The sequence below is a fragment of the Ovis canadensis genome, chromosome 11 (genome assembly GCF_042477335.2).
Source record: "Ovis canadensis isolate MfBH-ARS-UI-01 breed Bighorn chromosome 11, ARS-UI_OviCan_v2, whole genome shotgun sequence".
NCBI lineage: Eukaryota > Metazoa > Chordata > Mammalia > Artiodactyla > Bovidae > Ovis > Ovis canadensis.
This window is the reverse complement of record NC_091255.1, coordinates 20,537,928-20,563,499: the sequence shown is the minus strand read 5'-3', so window position 1 is coordinate 20,563,499 and position 25,572 is coordinate 20,537,928. Positions and strand designations below refer to the sequence as shown.

At 36.1% G+C, this 25,572-nt stretch overlaps 1 protein-coding gene across 30 annotated transcripts in view; it reads left to right on the top strand.

The window, feature by feature from the left end:
* BCAS3 (BCAS3 microtubule associated cell migration factor) overlaps nt 1-25,572 on the top strand; it is a 608,745-nt gene that overhangs the window by 132,271 nt on the left and 450,902 nt on the right. The gene's annotated exons all lie outside the window — the stretch shown is intronic.

Sequence of the window (25,572 nt, the reverse complement as noted above, 5' to 3'; positions counted from 1 at the left end):
GATTTTAAGGTGGGCAGATATTCTCTAATTAGAATATAATCAGTAAAGCATCTGCCTGCTGTGTGGTAGACCCGGGTTCGATCCCTGGGTTGGGAAGATCTGCTGGGGAAGGAAATGGCAACCCACTCCAGTAATCTTGCCTGGAAAATTTCATGAACTGAGGAGCCTGGTGGGCTACAGTCCATGGGGTCGCAAAGAGTCGGACACGACTGAGCAACTTCACTTTCACTTTCACTTTCACTCACCATAAAGGAAAGCATTTATATTCTTTTGGTTTCAATATTATATAGAAAATTGCTTCATTATTGGTATATGACTTATATATGATATCCTGTTACGTAAATACAATGAAAAGCCAGGATTTTATTATTTTATGAACCTTTACTTAATGTCAGTATATGGAGATGGGATATATGTATAATTATGGCTGATTTGGCTTGTTTAATGATGGAAACCAACACAACATTGTAAAGCAGTTTCCCTCTAATTAAAATATAAATTTTAAAAAGAAAAAATTAGGATTTAAATCTAAAGGTTTGCTTTTTCTCCTTTTGTATTCGTTTAGAAATTCTGTTTCTTAATTTATTTTCCTAGTTTAATTCCAATTATAGAATATATTTAAATAGATCTTTATTGTTCGAGAAATGTAAATCAAACTGTAATGGTACAAAGCATGATATGTTCTATAAGTCTAGTTGGAAAACTTCGCTTAAAGATGGCAGAAATTCTTGAAGCCATCCATATCACGATGAGGGGCAGGGAAGGATGGACAAATAGGAAGTCCCGAATAGCGTGGGAAAGTAAGATTGGTAGAGCAGATTGGTTCAATTTTTTTTTTAATGTGATAAAATCCTGGATTTATATTCTGTGTGAGATATTACAGAGGGCCGCAATTTTCTTCTTTATTTCAGTTTGTAAAGCTGAATATACCTGTGGATATGGAGGAGCGATATACAAAAACTCCTTTGGACTTCTCTGCCGAGAAACTTAAAATTACAGATGACTTGAAGTAGTATTTTATGTTTAGAAGCAGATTACTGTTATTTAAAAAATAAATCTGGCCTACAGGTAGTTGTCACAAACGGTATATTATCCTAGAAGCAAGATTTTTTTAAAAAAGTATTTTGAATGTGTTATATCTTAATGTTAAGTGATTGTCTTTGTTAGTAACTTTTAGTATAACAAGTCTTTTTTCTTGGCATTCAAGTGATTTTACTAACATCTTATTTTTCAAACACAGTATCCAAAGGTTAAAACAGTTATTATTATACAATAACTGGCATGTTAATTAGAGCCTCCTGGTGTGGGGGTGGATCAACGTGCTTGTGGATGGATAGGAATGAACAAGAGACAGAATTTTGAGTGTCCGTTTTGGAGTGTCCTCTTTGAAATTTTTTAAAAATATATTTTAAAATTTATTTTTTAATTGAAGGATAATTGCTTTACAGAATTTTGTTCTTTTCTGTCAAACCACAACATGAATGAGCCATAGGTATACATACATCCCCTCCCTTTTGAACCTCCCTCCTTAAAGTTTTTAAGTGTTTAAATGTGTGGTATATTTAGGTTTTATCACTTATTTAAGTGTAACAGTTTTTATTTATCTCTGTGGAAATAATGAAATATAATAAATTTGTGTTAAAGTAACATATATTCACTTACTAGTCTTCATTTCCCTGAAAAATTTCAACGAACATACTGAACGCATCTGTTGTCAGTTTCGTCCATGCACCTTTTCAAACAAGGAAATAAAAGTAAAGTTTATGATGGCCAGAGAGCTTGATGAAAACAGCTGCACTGCATACTTCTGTGAGTCACTGTCCAGTGAAGCCGCAGTATAGGAAAAATGATAATGCACCCCTCCACTGTTAAAAACTGCCGCGATGGGGGGACGTTTTAAATTATTAAACACTGTAAACGCCATAACGTTAATTAGAAGAGGAACAAACTCCGCAAAGATAAATGTGTTTTCAATATGATTCTTAGGAGGGTACAGTAGAAACCAGTGAATAGAGAGGAAATTTATTTCTGGCAGGACTCTAGACATGGAACTGTGGCTGAACTTTTTACCCTAATTACCTCCTGCTAATGCCTGCAGCGGTCTGGAATCAAAGTGGTGCTTCGGGCCCTGGAAATTCTCTGATGTGGCAAACGTTTGTTGTGTGAGGAGGGTTTCTTAAGAAAAAGCAGAATATTGTGACAGGATTTTAAAAAAATTTCTCAGTTACCACCCACCTCACTTGTTGCCTACAAAAATAGAGTAATTGTTTGCATCTGTGTGTGCTTTTTTTCCCCTAAGAAATAACTGTTATAAATCAATGTGACATAGGTCCAGTGAACTGAGGCTTGCCCGAGGTATGGTCTTTTTTTTTTTTTTTAAGTCTCTCCTTTATTTAAAAATCTAGGTTCAATATGTAAAGAAGTTATTTTTGATAAGTGAGAAATAACATTCTGCCCATTTCTTAGGAGAAGTTAGATCTTAAAGTATGCTTTTCAAAATAAAGCCTTTTGGAGGCTTATAAACTTTTGGAGCATCAGACTGATGGCTATTAAACTGCTTAATCCTGGAAGCTGAAATGGGAATTTCCAGTTTCCATTTTTAGCTCGGACCAGAACCTTAGAGATACTTTCCTTTAATTTCTCTGAAGCTTTACTTGGTTCCATTCATCTGTCACCACCTGCTTTTCATCCTCTTCTTTTAAAATCTGTGTTGCTATAATATATTTAGGATAAATACTTTGACCTTGTATTTTATGTATTCTGAAAGAATCTAAATTTCAATTAGTCTGTTTTTGTGTCATATGAATGTCTGTGCTAACTTTTGTCTCCTAGTCTTCTTAAATATCTTTTATATAATTTTTGAAAAATCTAATTGCACTGTTGTTTTGTAATGCAAATATATTCATGGTTTCACTTGGGAAGAAATTTATCTTGACGGTCTTTTATTTAGGTATTGTGTAGATAGCGTTAATTTGTGAAGGTAGTATATTAGTTTTCTTGATCCTGGGCAATAAGGACATTTTTATTCCTCATAATGAAATCTAAATCTAAGATTTCTTACAAGGTTGGATCAGAAATTCACATCTTGCTATGGTTAAGCTGTGGTTACAAATTGCTCCAATATAGCCTTAGTATTTTGTATTTTGTATAAGTGCATCTGTGGCCATTCACATAGTAGTTTTCTTTGTGAACTGTGACTAAGAATTGTTCCTCTGAATTACCAGAGTTTCACAATTATATTACAAATAATTTATTTTCACTTTCTTCCCTATAGATGTTTATAAAAATTTTTTAATTAGTGGAGGGCAGTTACACGTTTCACTTGTAAGATATTGTTTGAAATTTATGAGTAGCCCCTTGGGTGTAATCTGCGTATGTCACAGTTTTGGTTGGTTTCGCAATCCCTCTCGACCACTCCTGCTTCCACCTGCCTTGATAAGAGCAGGCAGATTAGACTAACTACTAAAAAAACCCCAATCTTTCATAAGAAATAATGGAAAATGACTCTTAATTTTTAACCATATCTATATCTTAGGCATTTGGTGGTGTTGCAGTTTAGTTTATACGGACTTCCTGGTGGCTCAGATGGTAAAGCCACAGTGTCTACAATGGGGAAGATCCCCTGGAGAAGGAAACAGCAACCCACTCCAGTACTATTGCCTGGAAAATCCCATGGACAGAGGAGCCTGGTAGGCTACAGTCCATGGGGTTGCAAAGAGTCGGATACGACTGAGTGACTTCACTTTCACTTTCACTATAAAATAACTTTGCATGTTATTTTAAGTATGTAAAGCGTCATCTGCTTATTTTCTAAACCTGATATCATAGGAACAGAAAGGACAATCTTGTGGCTTTATCAGGTATTACAGATTGTGACTATTCTTCATAGGTTTCAAACAAACATACTCTATAGGGTACAAATAATGACTTTCTTGTGTTTTTAGTAAGTCAAATTAGAAGAATTGAACTGTATAGTTGTGCTCTGAAAGTGTATGTGTGTGTGTATGTGTATGTGTGTATATATATACACTATAGTGTTCTCATTTCAAGTATCTAATGTTTTTCAGTTAAACTATAGTTATATTTATCTGTCGATATGCAAAATGATTTTGTATACACTTTATCATGACAGATAAGCATTTAACAAATTAGCTTGCTTTCTGAGAAATAAATTCAAGCAAGAGTTTGCTTTCTTTTGTTGGAGTGTTACTGCTTGTACCTTAAAGAACACACAAATTTTTCTAAGTGTATTTTTCTAGTATTCAAAGTTTCTTTATAATATCATGACTCAAAATTAACTTCTTTTTTAGGGAAATGTCTTATAATCCATTTCTTAATCATTAAGTAAAATTTTAATTTTTAAATTACCCTTTTTCCTGTTTTTTGATATCCCTCTGCCAGTGGTTTACCTTATGTTGTCCATGAAAAGGAAAAAAAAAAAAAGATCATAGTAGAATTTAGACTCCCCAAGTTCATATATCTTCAAAATTTATAAAATAGTCAGTAATTTTTTAACATTTCTGCTATTATCAAGGAAAACTGATTCTCTTCTACATTGGGATTTACAAAGCAAGATTTTATTTTTTAAAAATTTTATTGACGTGTAGCAGGTTTACAATGTTGTGTTAATTTCTGCTGTGCTACAAGTTTATTCACATGAATATTTCTTTTTCATCATGATTTATCACAGAATGTTGAATATAGTTCCCTGTGCTCTATAGGACCTTCTTTATTCATCCTGTGTATAATAGCTTGCATCTGCTAATCCCAAACTCCCAGTCCTTCCCTGTTCCATACCCAAAGTAAGATTTTAGTATCCTGAATGATTAAAAGAATACAGCATAACACTTACACTGTGAAGTTTCTCAGTCGTGTCCAACTCTTTGAGACCCCATGGACTGTAGCCTACCAGGATCCTCAGTCCATGGAATTTTCCAGGCAAGAATACTGGAGTGGGTTGCCATTTCATTCTCCAGGGGATCTTCCTGACCCAGGGATTGAACCGGGCTTCCGGCATTGTAGGCAGACGCTTTACTGTCTGAGCTACCAGGGAAGCCCCACTTATACTGTAATTATGACTAATTATAATATTTACTAGGTGGATACCAGAAGCAGATATATTTGTTTTCTGTTTGATTTTTTGGAAACTTGATGCTGGTGAGCTATGTTTACAGGTTTCAGTCTTTGTTTTCTTTGTATCCTGTTTCTGTAAATCATTTTCCTAATCAATTAGTAAATTAATATCATAAATTTAAAACATTAACTCTTCAACATTTGAAGTCTTTGCTGTTGATAGAAATGTTTTCCTATGATCATTCATTGTTGAAAAGGCTTAATGAAAAACCTTCCTCTATAAATAGATCACATCAGGGTTAAAGGAAATAATATATTACATTATCTTTATAACAATGGCTGGTACTTATCAAATGCACAATAATAAAAATCACAGAGCAGCCACAGCGTGGCATTTTCTTTTAGAAAAGTGAGAGTCAAAAGGTAGAGTGTCAAACATTTTCATATCTTCATAAATGGAATTTTACCAGTATCTCTCTTGAGTTTGTTCAGTAATGCATTGTGCTATATATATATTTATATAAATATATATTTGGACAAACCTATGTTCTGTGGTTTTGGATAAACATGTATATACCATTCTAGTATCCTAGAATCATAGAGCATTGTTAATTGATAGCAAGTAGTTAATATTCTTTTCTTAATTCTTAATAGATTCTTTTAACAAGTAGTGTTATGTTCAGTGTGCACTGATAAAGTGTATTTTCTGTCTTTTTGAAGTTTTCTGGTTCTTTTGAGTGAAAGGGCATGTAAATTCATGAAATGTATAGATGACATTTACTAGACTTGTTTAGTACCTTTGTTTGTATTCCTGCATTAAGAATGTTGTAATATCTCCAAATGATTTTAAAAAATCATGGAAAATATTTTGGCAGAATTAATGGACAGTTCTTTTCCTTATTTGTTAGAGAAATTCATTATATGTTTTAAATGTTATTGTCCTTGGACTAGTTGGAATTTATTAATATGGTTCATTGTTATTTAGAAATATCTCACGTGTATTATTATGAATTGTCATATATTATTTTTGGAGTTTGAAATGCAGTGTTTTCTATGTGTTAAGGTTTTAGTTTTTGGAACCTTAGCATAGTTATGTACTACTTCATGTTAGATCATGTAATCAGTTTAGTTCAGTCGCTCAGTCGTGTCCGATTCTTTGCAACCCCATGAACCGCAGCCCGCCAGGCCTCCCTGTCCATCACCAACTCCTGGAGTGCACGCAAACCCATGTCCATTGAGTCGGCGATGCCATCCAACCATCTCATCCTCTGTTGTCCTCTTCTCCTCCTGCCCTCAATCTTTCGCAGCATCAAGGTCTTTTCCAGTGAGTCAGCTCTTCTCATCAGGTGGCCAAAGTATTGGAGTTTCAGCTTCAATATCAGTCCTTCCAATGAACACCAGTTGAGAGGCTTTAAAATGTTCTAATTTGTATTGATTTTTTTTTGGGGGGGGGTGGGATATCCTCAGATTTTGAGTTTTGAAGAGATGTTTGCCAGGTTGACAAACTTGTCCCTTGTGTTATTGGGAAAAGAGATCTGATGATCTCTTGGAGACTTGGAAGATTTTGCTCTATTCTTGAATGATTGCCCTTTAGCTTTCTACCTACTGAAAAATTTTCTTTTCTTAACAGATGTCAGAATAGTTGAACTATTTAGATTTGGATGGTATATTAAATAAATAGATATAATAGAAATTGACAAATTAGCTGTTCCAAATATTCATAACTTTGTTTAAAGCTCTTTTATTTCCAGCAGAGTATCATACCTCCTATGTGACTAGAACTTTTATCCAGTTTATTTGTAGTTGCCTTAGATTTTTACCACTCTGTCTCTAAATTTGCTGCTCCTGCTGCTGCTGCTAAGTCGTTTCAGTCGTGTCTGACTCTGTGCGACCCCATAGATGGCAGCCCACCAGGCTCCCCCGTCCCTGGGATTCTCCAGGCAAGAACACTGGAGTGGGTTGCCAGTTCCTTCTCCAACGCATGAAAGTGAAAAGTGAAAGTGAAGTCGCTCAGTCGTGTCCGACTCTTCGCGACCCCACGGACTGCAGCCTACCAGGCTCCTCTGCCCATGGGGTTTTCCAGGCAAGAGTACTGTAGTGGGTTGCCATTGCCTTCTCCGGTCTCTAAACGTATCCATACTTAAATACTATAAAATGGGCCTCCTTGGTGGCTCAGATGGTAAAGAATCTGCCTGCAGTGTGGGAGACCCTGGTTCGATCCCTGGTCAGGAAGATCCCCTGGAGAAGAGAATGTAAACCCACTCCAGTATTCTTGTCTGCAGAATTCCATGGACAGAGGAGCCTGGCCGGCTATAGTCCATAGTGTCACAAAGAGTCAGATACTACTGAATGACTAACACACTATATACTATAAAAATACCTACTCATGTGTAATGAGTATTTTATTATTTAATATTTATTTCTTTAGTGGCAATGACTGACATATATTTATTTGTTCTTCCTTGAATATGTTCAGTCTTTTACAAAAATGACTTTTCAATTATGTTTTAAAATACATGAAGCAATATTACAGCTGAGAGGAAAATAGAGAAACAATTAAAGTTAGAGATGAGCAATCCTCTTTTAGTAAATGGTGGAACTAAGAGATAGGAAATCAGTCAGAATATAGAAGACATCAACTTTTAGTACAACATCAGTGTGACTCACCTGATACGTGTAGAATACTGTATCCACATACTGTACATACAACATTGACCAAGACTGATCATATGCTGGGTGTTACAGCAAGTCTCAAAGTATTTTTTATAACCACAGTGCAATTAAGTTAGACTTCAGTAATAAACATGTGTCTATAAAATCTTTACAATGTTTAGAAATTTAAAAATGGTCAAACAGAGATCAGGAGAAAATAGAGCAGATTTTGATCTGAAGGAATGAAAAAACACAGCATATGGGATGTAACTAAAGAAGGGATGGGGATATTTATAGCACTAAATGCTTATGTTTGGAATGAAGAAACGTCTAAAGCTATCACCTTAATCATCTAAAAAAGAGGAGCAAGTTTACCTAAAATAAGTAAAAGGAAGGAAATGATAAATGGAAATTAATGAAAAGAAATGGACAAACAACAGGAGATCAGTTAAGTCAAAAACTAGTTTTTTGAAAATATCAATATAATTGATAACCTTTTAGCATGACAATCAAGAAAAATAGAACATACAAATTATAAATATCAAGAGTGAATGAAGGGGCATTACTACAGATTTTATGGTATGATAAAGATAATAAGCAGTGTTAGGAATAACTTTGGGCTTCCCTGGTGGCTCAGATGATAAAAGAATCTGCCAGCAGTGCAGGAGACCTGGGTTCAATTCCTGGGTTGGGAATATTCCCCCTGGAGAAGGGAATGGCTACCGATTCCACTATTCTTGCCTGGAGAATCCCATGGACAGAAGAGCCTGGCAGGCTAGAGTCCATGGGGTTGCAAAGAGTTGAACACTAGTGATCTTGGAAAACTTAACATGAAATGTACAAATGCAAAGTCCCTTAGAGAAGAGTTATTGGCAAGTGAAGACCAATCAATAGAATAATGTTGCCGCGGAGTAGTTCATAATTGCAAATAGATATTTCACAATCATTTCTATAAAGAGTGAGCACAAAGCAGAAATATAAGAACTTAGGGAAAACAAGGTGAGATAATATGAGAGACATGACCTACAGGAAGAAACAGAAGGAAAAAGCCTCACAAATTCATCACAGAACTGACAGGAATTAGAAAGTCGAGAAGGAAGACTAGATAGAAAGCTGAATAAAATGAGAGCTTGGAGAAAATGGGAATAAAGTTAGAATATTTGTATAGTTCCCAAATAAAGAAAAGCAAAGTAATGCAGTGGAGGAAATGTCAGGCATCAAAATGGTTAATCCCAAAATATATCATTGTAGAGTTCTATATTTCAGGAACTCAGGCTCACCTTATATTTGTTCTCAACTGAGGTGTGTACTTAAAAGACCCTGAGAAAGAGAGTGTAAAACAACTCAGTCACACTAGAACTAGAGAACTATGTTACAGGGGTCAGTAAAGATTTTTTTTTTTCTGTATAGGAAGCACTCAGAGAACCATATAATTTCTGTGGCAACTACTCAACTTAGCCATAGCAAATAAATAAATGGATGTGGCTGTATTCTGGTGAAACTGGCAGTGAGGGTTGGATTTGGGATATAAATTTGCTGATCTCTACCACACTATATAAAGTTTTTGAAAATTTTTCCTAAACAAAATTTTAAGTATTATATTTAGGAATAGTGTTTAGTGGACAAAAATTGTTTAGGCATAAATGAAAAACCGTATCATAAATGTGTAAAGTATATAGTGTTTACATTGTCTGTATATGGATATATGATCTAATCTGCAGATGTTCCCTGTAACATCTCTTCTATAGTTTGAATTTTCACTGCACTTTTTTCCATGGTGGTATATTAAACATATTTCCTTGTGTTAAAACTTTATTTTCTGTCCTTAAAAACAAACCAGTTAATTGTTTTTGAAATCTCCCTGAAGGTAGAATATTTCTAACTGATCTTTGTACTTAATTGCAAACAATAGAAACTTACTTCAAATATATATATAGTGGTGTTACGTCTTTGCTTCTTATTTAGTGTGTGACCCTATTGAAGAGCATCTGATTCCAAGCCAAATTTTACATTGCCTCCTGTTTTTGTGTGGAGGCTTACTCCTTCTTGCCTGGGTACCACTCCATGTAAAAGCATCATTAATACCACTCTCTCAACTTGTAGTAGTGTTGGAAGGTTTAATTATCTAGTGTTTATTCTGAACTTGGTAGAAGAATAAATGTTATTATTAACTAGGCTAATCAAAAATTTAGCCTTTAATATGGTTAAGTTTCCATTTACTTGGCTTTTTCTTTTTAATTATTTAATAAATAAATGCCACCAACTGGCTTTTGTTCTTTAGGAGCAAAATAAGAATACAAACAATGTAATACTATCAAAATTTTTCCTCTTATATTTAAAGAATTAGATTCAGTAACACATGTTGAAGGTTGTGCAGCTTTTTCCCATTTAATAATAAGTGTTTCCATGCTTCTTGCAATTTGTGGTAGATTTAAAATGTCTTTGCTATTTTGTGTTTCACTTACACATGCACATTCTTGGAAAATGTCACTTTTTCAAATACTTTGTTCCGCTTTTCCTAATTTTGGTTCAGTCTGTTAAAGATAATGAATAAAAATAATAAAATTTTTGTAAAGGAAAATGGTATTAATATTTAGAATTTTCAAATCATAAAAGCCATATCTCACATTGCTTTAACGTGGTGCTCATTGTATCGCATTATAAAAAAACTCTTTTTAAAACATTGTCCAGAGTAAGAGATGGCTATGATTCTAATAATATATATGAATATTAAGAAAAAATATTGTTAAGAAACTTTAAAGTAGACTCCAAGACTCAAAATTTAACTATTTTTGATAGAAAATTAGAAGTTTAGAGGCTTAATATATATTATTTGTGATTCTTATTTCTGTCAGGCATAAAAAATAGTTTGCACCTAGGTAATATATTATTTTCAGTCATTTTAAATTTCAATGATATAAATCTTAGATCACCATCATCATTCTTCTGTGCATTAAATATATATAAAGTTTATATATGTTTATTGTATACTTACTAATTATTTAAGTAGAAAGGAGCTCAATTACATTGTTCTAAGTCTTCACAGAAAGCCCAAGATACCTAGGTTATTCCTTATTTTCTAGATGCTATTGACTGAGTATTTGACATTAGAAAAGGGATTATTGATTATTCTATGAAAAGGTGTACTTTGATAGGAATACTTAACTACACATACTTAAAACTCTTACTTAATTCCTGTTCTTTGACCAATACCTGCTCCTTGCTCCGTTTAATGGTTCATTTAAGTAGGCCTCACTGTATTGCTGACTTTTGCTTTAAATAGCAATTGTTGGATTTGAAACAGACTGTCAGAATATTTCACCATGTTTACAACATGTATAGCATTATCTGTATATAAAATGAACTGAAAAGGATACCAACAATTGTAGTGTGTTACAGAAGAAAATGAGAAATGGAAGCCCACTCAGATTTGTTTCAGTATGGTTTATAATAGTAAAAATTTATTTACATGTGTGTTAATTTAACATAATTGTCCATATATGACTTAAAGGAAAGAAATTAGATTGAAAGCTTAAACAGTAAATCATAACTCTAGATTGCTGAAATTTAATATTCAAATAAGTAAGTGAAAAGGCAACTGAATGTTACTTCGAAGTGGTAGTACATCTTTTTACTGTCACCACAGATTTGCCTTTTCTAGAGCATCATATGGTTGGAATTTCACTCTTGTTAGGGCACCATAATTTTACATTGCATGTGGATACTACAGTTTGTTAATGCACTCATCGTTTAAAGTGACATATGGGTTTTTTCCACTTTGTGGTTATTATGAACAGTGCTGATATGAATGTTCATATACATGTTTTTGTGTCAACACATGCTTTCATTTCTCGGTATATACCTAGGAGTGGAATTGTTGGGTCATATGGTAATTCTATCTTCAGCTTTTTGAGGAACCACCAAACTGTGTTTGACAGCAACTGTACCATTTTGTATTTTCACCAGTAATGGACCAGGATTCTCCTTTTTCTGTATCCTTACAAATACCTCCTCCTTTTCAGTTGTTTTGTTATGACCAAGCTTGAGGGTTGTGAAGTAATATCTCATTGTGGTTTTGCTCTGCCTTTCACCACTGATCAATGATTTTGATAATCTTTTCATATACTTGTTGGCCATTTATATATCTTCTTTGGAGAAACGTCTGTTTGTGTCCTCTGCTCATTTTGTAATTGAGTTGTTGTCTTCTAGATGTTGAATAGCAAGAGTTCTCAATACAGTCTGGATACTAGACCCTTATCTGATACACAGTTTGTAAATATTTTCTATTTTTTGATTGTTTTTTAATTTTTAAGGCAATGTCTGTGATACACAACAGTTTTAAATAGTAGTATAACATAATTTTTTCTTTTGTTACCTGTGCTTTTGGTGTCACAAAAATATTGTCAAATTGAAGATCATGAAGATTAACCCTTATATTTTCTTCTGGTATAGTTTTAGCTCTTAATACATAGGTCTTTAATACATTTTGAGTTAATTTTTTTAAAGTTAATTTTAATATATCATTTAAGATAGTAGTCCAAGTACTTCCCTGGTGGTCCAGTGGTTAAGATTTAATGCTTCCAAATGCAGAGGGAGTGGGTTTGATCCCTGGTCAGGGAACTAACATCCCACATGCCTCATGATGCAGCCAAAGTAAATAAGATAGTAGTCCAAATTTTGCACATAAACTTCAGTTTTCCCAGCCCATTTATGGAAGATATTTGGTATCTTTTTGAAAAATTAATTGATCATACATATATGGGTTTATTTTTGGACTCTGAATTTTATTCCATTGATTTATGTGTCTAATGTCAGTATCACAGTGTTTTGATTAATATAGCTTTGTTGTAATTTTTTAAATCAGATAATGTGAGTTCAGTTTTTTTCTTTTTTCTTTTGTTTGCCTTTTTGGGGCCTCTTGAAACTTCATTTCCTTTTAGGCTGACTTTTCATTTCTGCAAAAACTATTGGAATGTTGGTGGATATTGTATTGCTATTGTAACTAGAACTGCTTTCTTTTATTTTCGGTTGGTAATTACTGGTTTATATATGTTGATCTGTACTCTGAAATTTTCCTGAATTTATCATTTCTAGTACAATTCTGTGACTTCCTCAGAATTTTCTATATATAAGATCATGTCTGTGAATAGAGTTTTATTTCTTCTACAGCTTAGAAGTTTTCAGTTTCTTTTTCTTGTCTAATTGCTTTGGTTAGATCTTTCAATACAGTGTTGACTATAGGCATCCATTTTTTGTTTCAGATATTAGAGGAAAAACATTCAGTCTTTTGTCCCTGAGTGCAGTGTTTTGCAAATGCCCTTTATCATATTTGGAAAGTCCCTTCTATTCCTAGTCTCTTGTATGTTTTTTTTTATCATGAAAGGGTGTTGAATTTTGGCAGTTGTTTTTTCTGTATCAATTGAGATGATCATGTTGTTTCTCCCCCTTTCATTCTGTTAATGTGATGTTGACTGTTAAGAGTTTATTATTTAATTCCACATATTTGTGACATGGTAATTGTTTGAAGTGCTATGTTTAATGTCACATATTTGTGAATTTCCAGTTTTCCTTTTGCTTTTGATTTGTAACTTCATTCCAGCTTGGTTAGAGAGATTGTTTTCATTGTTTTTAAATTTAGGGAAAACTTGTTTTGTGGCTAACATAAAAGAATGTGTATTCTGTCATTATTGGGTAGAGTCTCCTATAGGTTGGTTAAGTTTAGTTGCTGTATATTGTTAAACTTAAGCTGTGTTTATTTTTGTTGTTTTCATTCTGCAACTCTGATGTGTAATTTTACTCGTCTTACTTTCAAGTTTGGAAATTCTTTCTTTTGCCTATTCTGTTCTTCAGGTATACTTTGAAACCTTTGGTGCCTTTTTCATTTTAGTTTTTGGGCTTCCTTGGTGGCTTAATGGTAAAGAATTCACCTGCCAATGCGGGAGATGCAGGCTTGATCCCTGGGTTGGGAAGATCCTTTGGAGAAGGAAATGGCAACCCACTCCAGTATTCTTACCTGGAAAATCCCATGGACACAGGACCTTGGCGGTCTATAGTTGCAAAAGAGTCAGATGCAACTTAGCGACTAAACAACAATAGAGCGTTCTGTTCCATTATTTCTTTGTGATTCCTGTGTCCTAATGTACCAATATCTTATTGATATTCTTAATTTGTGAATTCATCTTTCTCCTTTCTTCTTGGTCTGTGGTTTCTTTCAGCTCTTTGAGCTCATTTATGACAATTGGTTTAAGTTCTTTGTGTAGGTTCTTCAGTGTTGGTTTCTCTCAGTTAGTTTCTGTTCTTTGGATGGGCTCTATCTTCCTGTTTCTTTGTGTGCACTGCAGTTTTTTATGGAACAGTGAACATTTTGCATATGGTAATGTGGCAACTTTGAACATCATATTGCACCTTTCCCAGGGTTTGTTCTTTTGCTTCTTGAGGTCTATAGCCGCGCATCATTTATTGACTTTTTCAAGCACCTTTTGTAAAGACTTTATTTGGGACAGCCCTTTGAATGTGTCATGATACCACCTACCGCTGTGCCTTAGCCTTTACCTCTGGCTTGTGAAGTCAGAAGTTTGGCCAGGGATGTAAGAGTAATATCTTCACAGTTCTTTGTTGAGCAAGCATTGACTCTGGTCATATGTGCTATATTCTAGATTCCCCAGCATATCATTCAGTATACACAGACACAGACACACACACACACAGACAGACACAGACACACACACATAGACACACACAGACACACACAGACACACAGACACAGACACACACATACAAACACAGACACACACACAGACACAAACACACACAGACACAGACACAGACATGCAGACACACAGACACACACACAGACACACACACACACACTTGTGATTTTCATTTCAAGGAATTGGCTTATGTGATTGGGCTTGTAGAAGAACCAAAGAAGGTTAGCATGCTGAAAACTATCAGGTAGAGATTGACACTGCAGTCTTGAGGATTAGGAATTTTTATAGGTCGAATCTCTGTTCAGTTCTTTTAATCTGCTGTCTTTCATTTCATCTTTTATTTGTTTCTTCATTCTGGAAAATTTTCTGAGGTTTTTCCTATACAGATTCAATTTTCTGAATAAAATTTGGACTTCATTAAAATTACATACTCCTATTCTTCTAAAACACATACTGGGAGAAAGCACTTGAAAAACACATATCTGATAAAGGACTGTAATCCAAAATACACAAAGCTCTTAAAACTCAAAAATAAGAAAATGAACAGCCTGATTAAAAATTGGGCAAAAGACCTCATCTGAAGGACAATATACAAATGTCAAATAAAGATATGAAAAGGTGCTCCATATCTGTCATCAGGAAAACAACAAGGATATACTACTACACACCTGGCCAAAATTCAGTAAACTGACAATATCAAATGCTAATAAAGGGGAACAGTAGGAATAGTCCTTAATTTCTGGTAGGTAAAAACCACTTTGGAAGACAGTTTGGCAGTTTTGTATAACCAAGCATACTTTTACTGTACAATCCAACAATTGTCTTAGATGGTATTTACCCAAAGGAGTTACATCGGTACAAAAGACTACACATAGGTGTTTCTATATGCTTTCCTGATAATTGCTGGAATTTGGAAGCAACCAAGATGACCTTCCCATCAGGAAGCTTCCATAAGCCTCTTATGTTTCTCCATCAGAGGGCAGACAGAATGAAAACCACAATCATTGGTTAGAAAACTAACCAATCTGACCACATGGACTACAGCCTTGTCTAACTCAGTGAAACTATGAGCCATGCCATGTCTAGCCACCCAAGACGGACAGGTCATGGTAGAGAGTTCTGTCAAAACGTGGTCCATCGGGGAAGGGAATGGCAAACCACTTCAGTATTCTTGCCTTGAGAATCCCATGAACAGCATGAAAAGGCAAAAAAATAGGACACTGAAAGATGAACTCCCCAGGTAGGTAGGTGCCCAATATGCTACTAGAGAGAGTGGAGAAATAACTCCAGAAAGAATGAAGAGACAGAGCCAAAGCAAAAGCAACACAGAGTTGTGGATGTGACTGGTGATGGAAGTAAAGTCTGATGCTGTAAAGAGCAGTATTGCATAGGAACCTGGAATGTTAGGTCCATGAATCAAGGCAAATTCAGTTCAGTTCAGTTTAGTTGCTCAGTCATGTCTGACTCTTTGCGACCCCATGGACTGCAGCACGCCAGGCCTCCTTGTCTATCACCAACTCCCAGAACTTACCCAAACTCATGTCCATTGAGTCGGTGATGCCATCCAGCCATCTCATCCTCTGTCGTTCCCTTCTCCTCCCACCTTCAATCTTTCTCAGCATCAGGGTCTTTTCAGATGAGTCAGTTCTTTGCAGGTAGCCAAAGTATTGGAATTTCAGCTTCAGCATCAGTCCTTCCAATGAATATTCAGGACTGATTTCCTTTAGGATGGACTGGTTGGATCTCCTTGCAGTCCAAGGGACTCTGAAGAGTCTTTTCCAACAAAACAGTTCAGAAGCATCAATTCTTCAGTGCTGAGCTTTCTTTATAGTCCAACTCTCACATCCATACATCACTACTGGAAAAACCATAGCCTTGACTAGACAGACCTTTGTTGGTAAAGTAATGTCTCTGTTTTTTAATATGCTCTCTAGGTTGGTCATAGCTTTTCTTCCAAGGAGTAAGCGTCTTTTAATTTCATGGCTATAGTCACCATCTGCAGTGATTTTGGAGCCCCCCAAAATAAATTCTGTCACTGTTTCCACTGTGGTCAAACAGGAGATGATAAGAGTGAGCATTGACATGTTAGGAATCAGCGAACTGAAATGGACTGGAATGGGTGAATTTAACTCAGATGACCATTATATCTACTACTGTGGGCAGGAGTCCCTTAGAAGAAATGGAGTAGCCATCATAGTCAACAGAAGAGTCTGAAATGCAGTACTTGGGTACAATCTCAAAAATGACAGAATGAACTCTATTGTTTCCAAGGCAAACCATTCAGTATCACAGTAATCCAAGTCAATGCCCCAACTAATAATGCTGAAGAAGCTGAAGTTGAATGGTTCTATGAAGACCTATAAGACCTTCTAGAACTACCACCCCGAAACATGTCCTTTTCAATGTAGGGGACTAGAATGCACTAGTAGGAAGTCAAGAGATACCTGGAGTAATAGGCAACTTTGTTTGGAGTACAAAATGAAGTAGGTCAAAGGCTAATAAGAGTTTTGCCAAGAGAATGCACTGGTCATAGAAATACCCTTTTCCAGCAACACGAGAAGACTCTGCACATGGATATCACCAGATGGTCAAAACTGAAATCAGATTGATTATATTCTTTGCAGGCAAAGATGGAGAAGCTCTATACAGTCAGCAAAAAAAAGACTGGGAGCTGACTGTGGCTCAGATCATGAGCTCCTTATTGCCAAATTCAGACTTAAATTGAAGAAAGTAGGGAAAACCACTAGACCATTCAGGTATGACTTAAATCAAATCCCTTACAATTATACAGTGGAAGTGAGAAATAGATTCAAGCGATTAGATCTGATAGACAGAGTACCTAAATAACTATGGACGAAGGTGACATTGTACAGGAGGCAGTGATCAAGACCATCCCCAAGAAAAAGAAATGCAAAAAGGCAAAATGGTTTTCTGAGGAGGCCTTACAAATAGCTGAGAAGAGAAAGGACGTGAAAGGCAAAGGAGAAAAGGAAAGATATACCCATTTGAATGCAGAGTTCCAAAGAATAGCAAGGAGAGATAAGAAAGCCTTTCTCAATGATCATTGCAAAGAAATAGAGGAAAACAATAGAGTGGGAAAGACTAGAGATCTCTTCAAGAAAATTAGATATATCAAGGGATCATTTCATGCAAAGATGGGCACAGTAAAGGACAGAAATTGTATGGACCTAACAGAAGCAGAAATGGCAACCCACTCCAGTGTTCTTGCCTGGAGAATCCCAGAGATGAGTGAGCCTGGTGGGCTGCCATCTGTGGGGTTGCACAGAGTCGGACATGACTGAAACAACTTAGCAACAGAAGCAGAAGATATTAAAAAGAGGTGGCAAGAATACTCAGAAGAACTATACAAAAGAGATCTTCATGACCCAGATAACCACTATGGTATGATTACTCACCTAGAGCCAGACATCCTGGAATGTGAAGTCAAGTGGGCCTTAGGAAGTATCACTACGAACAAAGCTAGTGAAGGTGATGGAATTCCAGTTGAGCTATTTCAAATCCTAAAAAATGATGCCATGAAAGTGCTACATTCAGTATGCCAGCAAATTTGGAAAATTAGAAAAGGTCAGTTTTCATTCCAGTCCCCAAGAAAGGGAATAACAAAGAATGTTCAAACTATTGCACAATTGCACTCATCTCATTCGCTAGCAAAGTAGTGCTCAAAATTCCCCAAGTGAGGCTTCAGTAGTACATAAACCATTAACTTCCAGATGTTCAAGCTGGTTTTAGAAAAGGCAGAAGAACCAGAGATCAAATTGCCAATGTCTGTTGGCTCATCAAAAAAGCAAGAGAGTTCCAGAAAAACATCTACTTCTGCTTTATTGACTATGCCAAAGCTTTTGACTGTGTGGATCACAACAAACTGTGGAAAATTCTTCAAAAGATGGGAACACCAGACCACCTGACCTGCCTCCTTAGAAATCTTTATGCCGGTCAGGAAGCAACAGTTAGAACTGGACATGGAACAACAGATTGGTTCTATGTACAGAAAGGAGTACATGAAGGCTGTATATTGTCACCCTGCTTATTCAACTTATATGCAGAACACATCATGAGAAATGCCACGCTGGATGAAGCATAAGCTGTAATTAAGATTGCCAGGAGAAATATCAGTAACCTCAGATACGCAGCTGATACCACCCTTATGGCAGAAAGCCTCTTGATGAAAGTGAAAGAGAAGAGTGAAAAAGTTGGCTTAAAACTCACAGTCAGAAAACTAAGATCATGGCATCTGGTCCCATCACTTTATGGCAAACAGATGGGGAAACAATGGGAACAGTGACAGACTTTGTCTTTTTGGGCTCCAAAATCACTGCCGATGGTGACTATAGCCATGAAATTAAAAGACGCTTACTCCTTGGAAGAAAAGTTATGACTAACCTAGACAGCATATTAAAAAACAGAGACATTACTTCACCAACAAAAGTCTGTCTAGTCAAGGCTATGATTTTTCCAGTAGTCATGTATGGATGTGAGATTTGGACTATAAGGAAAGCTAAGTGCCGAAGAATTGATGCGTTTGAACTGTGTTGTCGGAGAATACTGTTGAGAGTCCCTTGGACCGCAAGAAGATCCAACCAGTCCATCCTAAAGGAAATCAGTCCTGAATATTCATTAGAAGGACTGATGCTGAAGCTGAAACTCCAGATACTTTGGTCATCTGATGTGAAGAACTGACTCATTTGAAAATACCCTGATGCTGGGAAAGATTGAAGGCGGATGAAAAGGGGACGACAGAGGATGAGATGGTTGGATGGCATCACCGACTCAATGGACATGAGTTTGAGTAAGCTCCGGGAATTGGTGATGAACAGGGAAGCCTGGCGTGCTGCAGTCCATGGGGTTGCAAAGAGTCAGACATGACTGAGTAACTGAACTGAAGATGTCCTTCTGTGGGTCAAAGGATGAATAAAATGTGGTACATCCAGATCATGGAATATTATTCAGTCCTAAAACTAGTCCATCCTAAAGGAAATCAGTCCTGAATATTCATTGGAAGAACTGATGCTGAAGCTGGCACTCCAATACTCTGGCCACCTGACGCGAAGAAATGACTGACTGGAAATGACCCTAATGCTGGGAAAGATTGAGGGCAGGAGGAGATGGGGGTGACAGAGGATGAGATAGTTGGATGGCATCAGGGACTGAATGGGCATGAGTTTGAGCAAACTCCAGGAAATACTGGAGAAGAGAGGAGCTTGGTGTGCTGCAGTCCATGAGGTCCCAAAGAGTCAGACCTGACATGGTGATTGAGAAACAACACAAAAGATGTTAAGCCATGAAAAGAACGGGGCGCGGGTACTTTAAAAGCATATTAGTAAGTGAAAGAAGCCAGTTTAAAAAGGTTACATACTGTATGGTTCCAGGTAAACAACATTCTGGAAAAGACAGAAACAGTAAGACAGTAAGAAGGTGAGTGTTAGGAGAGATGCTGCTGCTGCTAAGTCACTTCAGTCGTGTCCGACTCTGTGCAACCCCATAGACGGCAGCCCACCAGGCTCCCCTGTCCCTGGGATTCTCCAGGCAAGAACACTGGAGCGGGTTGCTATTTCCTTCTCCAGTGCATTAAAGTGAAAAGTGAAAGTGAAGTCGCTCAGTTGTGTCCGACTCTTAGCGACCCCATGGACTATGGATGGAGGAGCCTGGTAGGCTGCAGTCCATGGGGTCTCTAAGAGTCGGACACAAGATGCATAGGAAGACAAAAAACGGTTTTTAGGGCAGTGAGACTGTTAGGTATGCCGCTATACTGTTGGATATATGTCATTGTAAATTTGTCCCAAACCCAGACAATGTACAACCCCGAGTGAACCATCCTGTAAACTGTAGAGATTGGTGACTATGATGTGTCATTATAGGTTGTAGCAAATACTGCGCTCTGGTAGGGGAAATTGGTAATAGAGTAGACGGCATGAATGGGAGCAGAGACTACATGGGAAAATCTGTGCTTTCTGGTCAGTTTTGTTGTGACCCCAAAACTGCTCTAAAACATCAAGCATGTTTAAAAAATTTTTAAATCTGATGAGAAAGATTACATAAAAATTAAGAAATAATAAAATAAGCCACGTATTTAAATGAAAATCCTTAGTCTTTTCCTCTTGGTGTTTATCTTCTGTATATTTTCAGGATTTGCTTTTAAGAAATCCAGTTTAGCTATTTTATATTATATAATTGCTTAATTTATCCCTTTCATTTTCAGTCATGGAAGCTTTAAAAATTTATTCTTTCAATAATTCAAGGAAATTCTCTTCACTGAAATGAATTAAATGTGTAAATTCCATACCTTTGGCTCTGGGAGGACTAGGCCTTTGCTAATAAAAGCTTTATAACTTCCTTTTTGTGTATAGGTCATGTATATAGCAGGTAAAAGATTGCTCCAGTGCAAAAAATTTTAATGTATGTCCTGGTTACTCACTATAAAACAAGTTACTTAGGTAAAGGAAAGGTCATTTAAGCAGAATTTGCATTCATTTCTATTTTATATTTCATTAAAAGTACTAAATAACTTTATGTTACCCCTGTTGATTATTTCTGTGTTGGAAAGGCAGTGGTGCCTGGGCACAGTTTAGAGTCCTTTAACCAATCATTTAATAAGACAAATTGCATCATTTCTGCTTTTCTTTCCCACTCTGGTTTGCTTGCAATAGATTCAGTCATGTTCTAAATTAGATTCTCTACACTTCGGTGTGAACTTTTTCTCCTTAAGGTATTAATTAAGTTTATCTTAAAGTGAAGTCACAACTTTAGGTTTAAATGTCAGATGCAAACCAATAAAAATGTTAACCCATTTGAGCTCCAGAAATCTAATGAAGACTTCTGTATACAGCTTTTGACACTGCTTGGTGTACGTTAGTAATAAAGTGAAAGCTTATTTTCTTACCAGTATATTTTAGCACAACACACGTCCTTTCTGTTATGGGGCTTGCATACTGCTGATGTTATGGAAAGCTTTCTCATCAGCCTACCCATGAGGAAAATTAAGATTGTCTTGCTGTGTCCCAGGGAAATAGTCAAGGCTTTTAAAAAGAGAGAAAATAGAGAACAAAAGGATATGTCAGGCGTGTACGCAACTGTCTTATTGGCAGATAGCGTGACTCCTTTATGAATGTGTGACTTTCTGAAAACTGATTTTAAATGAATTATCTTTTTCTATTAGGCTTTGAAGGAGAGGTTTTTTCCATATATAAATAGAATTTTTTAGCTCTACCACGTCTTGTTCACTCAACTCTAAACTGAACCTTCATAGCATTTGTTTTGTCTACTATTGAAGGCTTTCTGCAGGAAGACTCTCAGTTGTGACATTGTATGGATGCCAGCAAAATGATCAGAATTCCAGTTTCTAGTGTACCGTGGCTCTAATGAGCTGCTAATTGAAGGTGACAAGCTGTTTTTTCCTTCCCAGTTGGTCTGGCAAAATGTTAGATTTCATTCATTATTAACTCATTGCTTCTCAGCAGAGGACTGGATTAATTAGTTGGGAACATTAAGAAAAGAATTTTTGCCTTGTGTCCGTTTTGGAGTTGGGAATTTAGGTTTTACAAGATGCTCCCCCATCTTCAGTTTTGCCAATTGTGTGCAGTTGTGTACATCTCTAGCACAATCAAGACCCAGCACCATTTCTGTCATCCTGTAAGTGGGCACCCATCATGCCGCTTTGCGTTCTGTACTCCCCTCCTTCTTTGGCTGCTGGCAACCACTGATCGGCTTCCTGTTATTACAGTTTTACCTTTCTAGCTTTTCATTGAAAGGGACCCGTAGAGTATGTAGACTTTTATGTTTGACCTTTTTTCCCCCAAGAACTTCATGATGGTTTTGAAACTCATTGTGCTGTTAGGTGGATAGTTTGCCCTGTTATTAATATTCTGTTGGTTGAATATATCACAATACATTTAGCCATTCACCTGTTGATCAACATGTAACTGTGCGTAGAAAAAAAAAAAAAGAATAACAAAGTACCACAGCATGACTTAGATATGTTTATGTGAAGCTGCTAAACTACTTTTCAAAGTGACTACCTTTTTGCATTCCCAGTAGCAATGTATGAAAATCTTGCGATCTTAAATTAGCTGTCTTGTAAAATCTTAGTCATTCTAGTAATGATATCCCTTAGTGGTTTTAATTTGTATTTTCCTAATAATTAGTGATATTTAACATTTTTTCAAGCCCTTAGTTACTATATATGTATCTTCCATAGTAAAGTCTCTTTTAAAACATTATGGCCAGGGACTTCCTTGGCAATCAAATGGTTGAGACTTCACCGTCCTGTGCAGGGGTGTGGGTTCAGTCCCTGGTCTGGGAGCAGGGATTCCACATGCCCTACAGCTACAAGACCAGGGCATAAAAACCAGAAGCTGGTTCGATCCCTGGGTGGGGAAGAGCCCCTGAGGGGGAAAATGGCAACTCAGTCCAGTATTCTTGCCTAAAAAATTCCATGGACAAGAGGAGCCTGGCAAACTAGTCCATGGGGTTGCAAACAGTTGGTGCACACGACTGAGCACCTACACACATTGTTATCTGTAGTCACCGTGATGTACATGACATTCTCAGAACTTACTGATCTTATAACTGGATGTTTGTACCTTTCTACTCTCTTCACCTGTTTCATACCTCCCCACCTGACCTGGGCTCTGGCATCTACTAATCTGTTCTTTTTTATTAAAATTTTTAATTTGGATTAAGAAAAAACTTCATTTGTTTTCTTTGGTCATGTTTTGTGGCATGTGGGATGTAGGTATCAAACCCATACCCCCTGCATTTGAAGCTCAGAGCCTTAACCATGGGACCTCCAGGGAAGCCCCTGTTCTTCTTTCTATGAGTTGAGTTTTTATTTAAATTCACTATATAAATTATATCATACAGTATTTTTCTTGTATTTAACATAGCATAATGCCCTCAACCCATGTTGTTGTCAAGTGGCAGGATTTCCTCTTTTCTTATACATTTAAAGTACCCCAAACTATGTTTTATGAATTTTCATAAAGATTTAAAAATTAAATCTTGTTGTTATTGTTGAACAGGAGTGGTAAGAGTAGGTCAGTTCAGTTCAGTCACTCAGTTGTGTCCGACTCTTTGTGACCCCATGAATCGCAGCACGTCAGGCCTCCCTGTCTATCTCCAACTCCTGGAGCTTACTGCAACTCATGTCTGTCAAGTCAGTGATGCTGTCCAACCATTTCATCCTCTCTCGTCCCCTTCTCCTGCCTTCAATCTTTCTGAGCATCAAGGTGTTTTCACATGAGTCAGTTCTTCGCATCAGGTCGCCAAATTATTGGAGTTCAACTTCAACATCAGTCCTTCCAGTGAATATTCAGGACTGATTTCCTTTACGATGGACTGGTTGGATCTCCTTGCAGTCCGAGGGACTCTCAAAAGTCTTCTCCAGCATCACAGTTCAAAAGCACCAGTTCTTCGGTGCTCAGCTTTCTTTATAGTCCAACTCTCATATCCATACATGACTACTGGAAAAACCATAGCTTCTTATTGGCAAAGTAATGTCTCTGCTTTTTAATATATTGTCTAGGTTGGTCATAGCTTTTCTTCCAAGGAGCAAGCGTCTTTTAATTTCATGGCTATTGTCACCATCTGCAGTGATTTTGGAGCCCCCTAAAATAAAAGTCTGTCACTGTTTCCATTGTTTCCCCATCTGTTTGCCATGAAGTGATGGGACCGGATGCCGTGATCTTAGTTTTCTAAATGTTGAGTGTTAAGCCAACTTTTTCATTCTTCTCTTTCACTTTCATCAAGAGGCTTTTAGTTCCTCTTCGCTTTCTGCCATAAGGGTAGTGTCATCTGTGTATCTGAGGTTATTGAAGTTAAGAGTAGCTGATTTTGCCTTGTTCCTCATCTTTCAGGAAAGTGTTGATCTCCTATCTGTGGGTTTTTTGTAGATGCCCCTCATCAGGTTGAAGAAGTTCTCTTCTATTCAACAGTCTTTTATTTTAGGAAGAATCTCATCTAGTTTTGTATTGCTGGATTTGACTTATTAATATTTTGTTGAGAATTCTTGATGTATATTCATGAGACATTGTGAATGTATATATAGTTTCTTGTGAAGTATTTGTTTATTTTGGGAATCAGGTGTTACAACCTCATAAAGTAAGTTGGTGACTTCTCTTCTACCTTTAAAAGAATTTGTATAGGATATCTAAACTTGTTTCAAGGATTGGTAAAATTTTCAAATGAAGCCATTTTTAAGAAATTCTTTGTAAGAAATTTTAAGTTATGAGTTCAGTTCCTTTGTAGATACTGGAATATTCAAATTAGCTGGTTCAAGGAATTAGGTTTAGTTTCGTTCATTTTCTTCTTTGCTTTCCTGAGTTTTATTTCATTGATTTGTATTAATTCCTCCATTTCACTTTGATTTGATTTTACTGTCTCTTTTCCTACTTTGTTAAGGTGGAAACATTGGTCTCATCATCTGTTTTAGTGTCTGGAGCACACTGTGTTTATAGTTTAAATCTTATTTTGAATGTTTATTTATGGATGAGATCTCATTTCTGGTAGATTCTTGATTAGGCTTGAAATGTATCTGTTTAGAAATGGTCAGCCTATGGTGTATACATCCATTCATTTTGGCCTTTTTGTTTTGTTTGCTTTGTTCCTTTTTCTGTAAATGCATTGAAATCTTTCCTTTAGAAATTGAATTATTTGACGTATTCAATTACTTGTATCTTTGATCTCATTCATAATTGTTTATCCTTAGTTTATAATAGAAGAGGTAATGTTTTATCTAGTGACCTTGGTAAATCCATGTATTAATTGATAATCCATAGTAATTATCAGTTTACATATTAATGCATACATTAATGGTTAATCTTATATTATTATCAGGTTTGTCTGTATATATATTGCAACTTTGTGTTACTGGGTTTTATACAATCAAGTTCTCAGCAAATAATGGTAGCTTTATTTCTTTCTTGTAGTAATTTCTTATGCATAGACCTTCCATACTATATGGTGTACAGTGCCATAGTCTTCAAATATTCTTTTCTAATTCCTTATTTTGGGGTGAAACATTTCAGTATTTCACGATTTTGTGATTGCTAATTTTGTTGACTAGTTTTAAGGTTGGTATCCTTTATCAGATTAATGAAATATTTCTTATGAACTGGTTTTAATT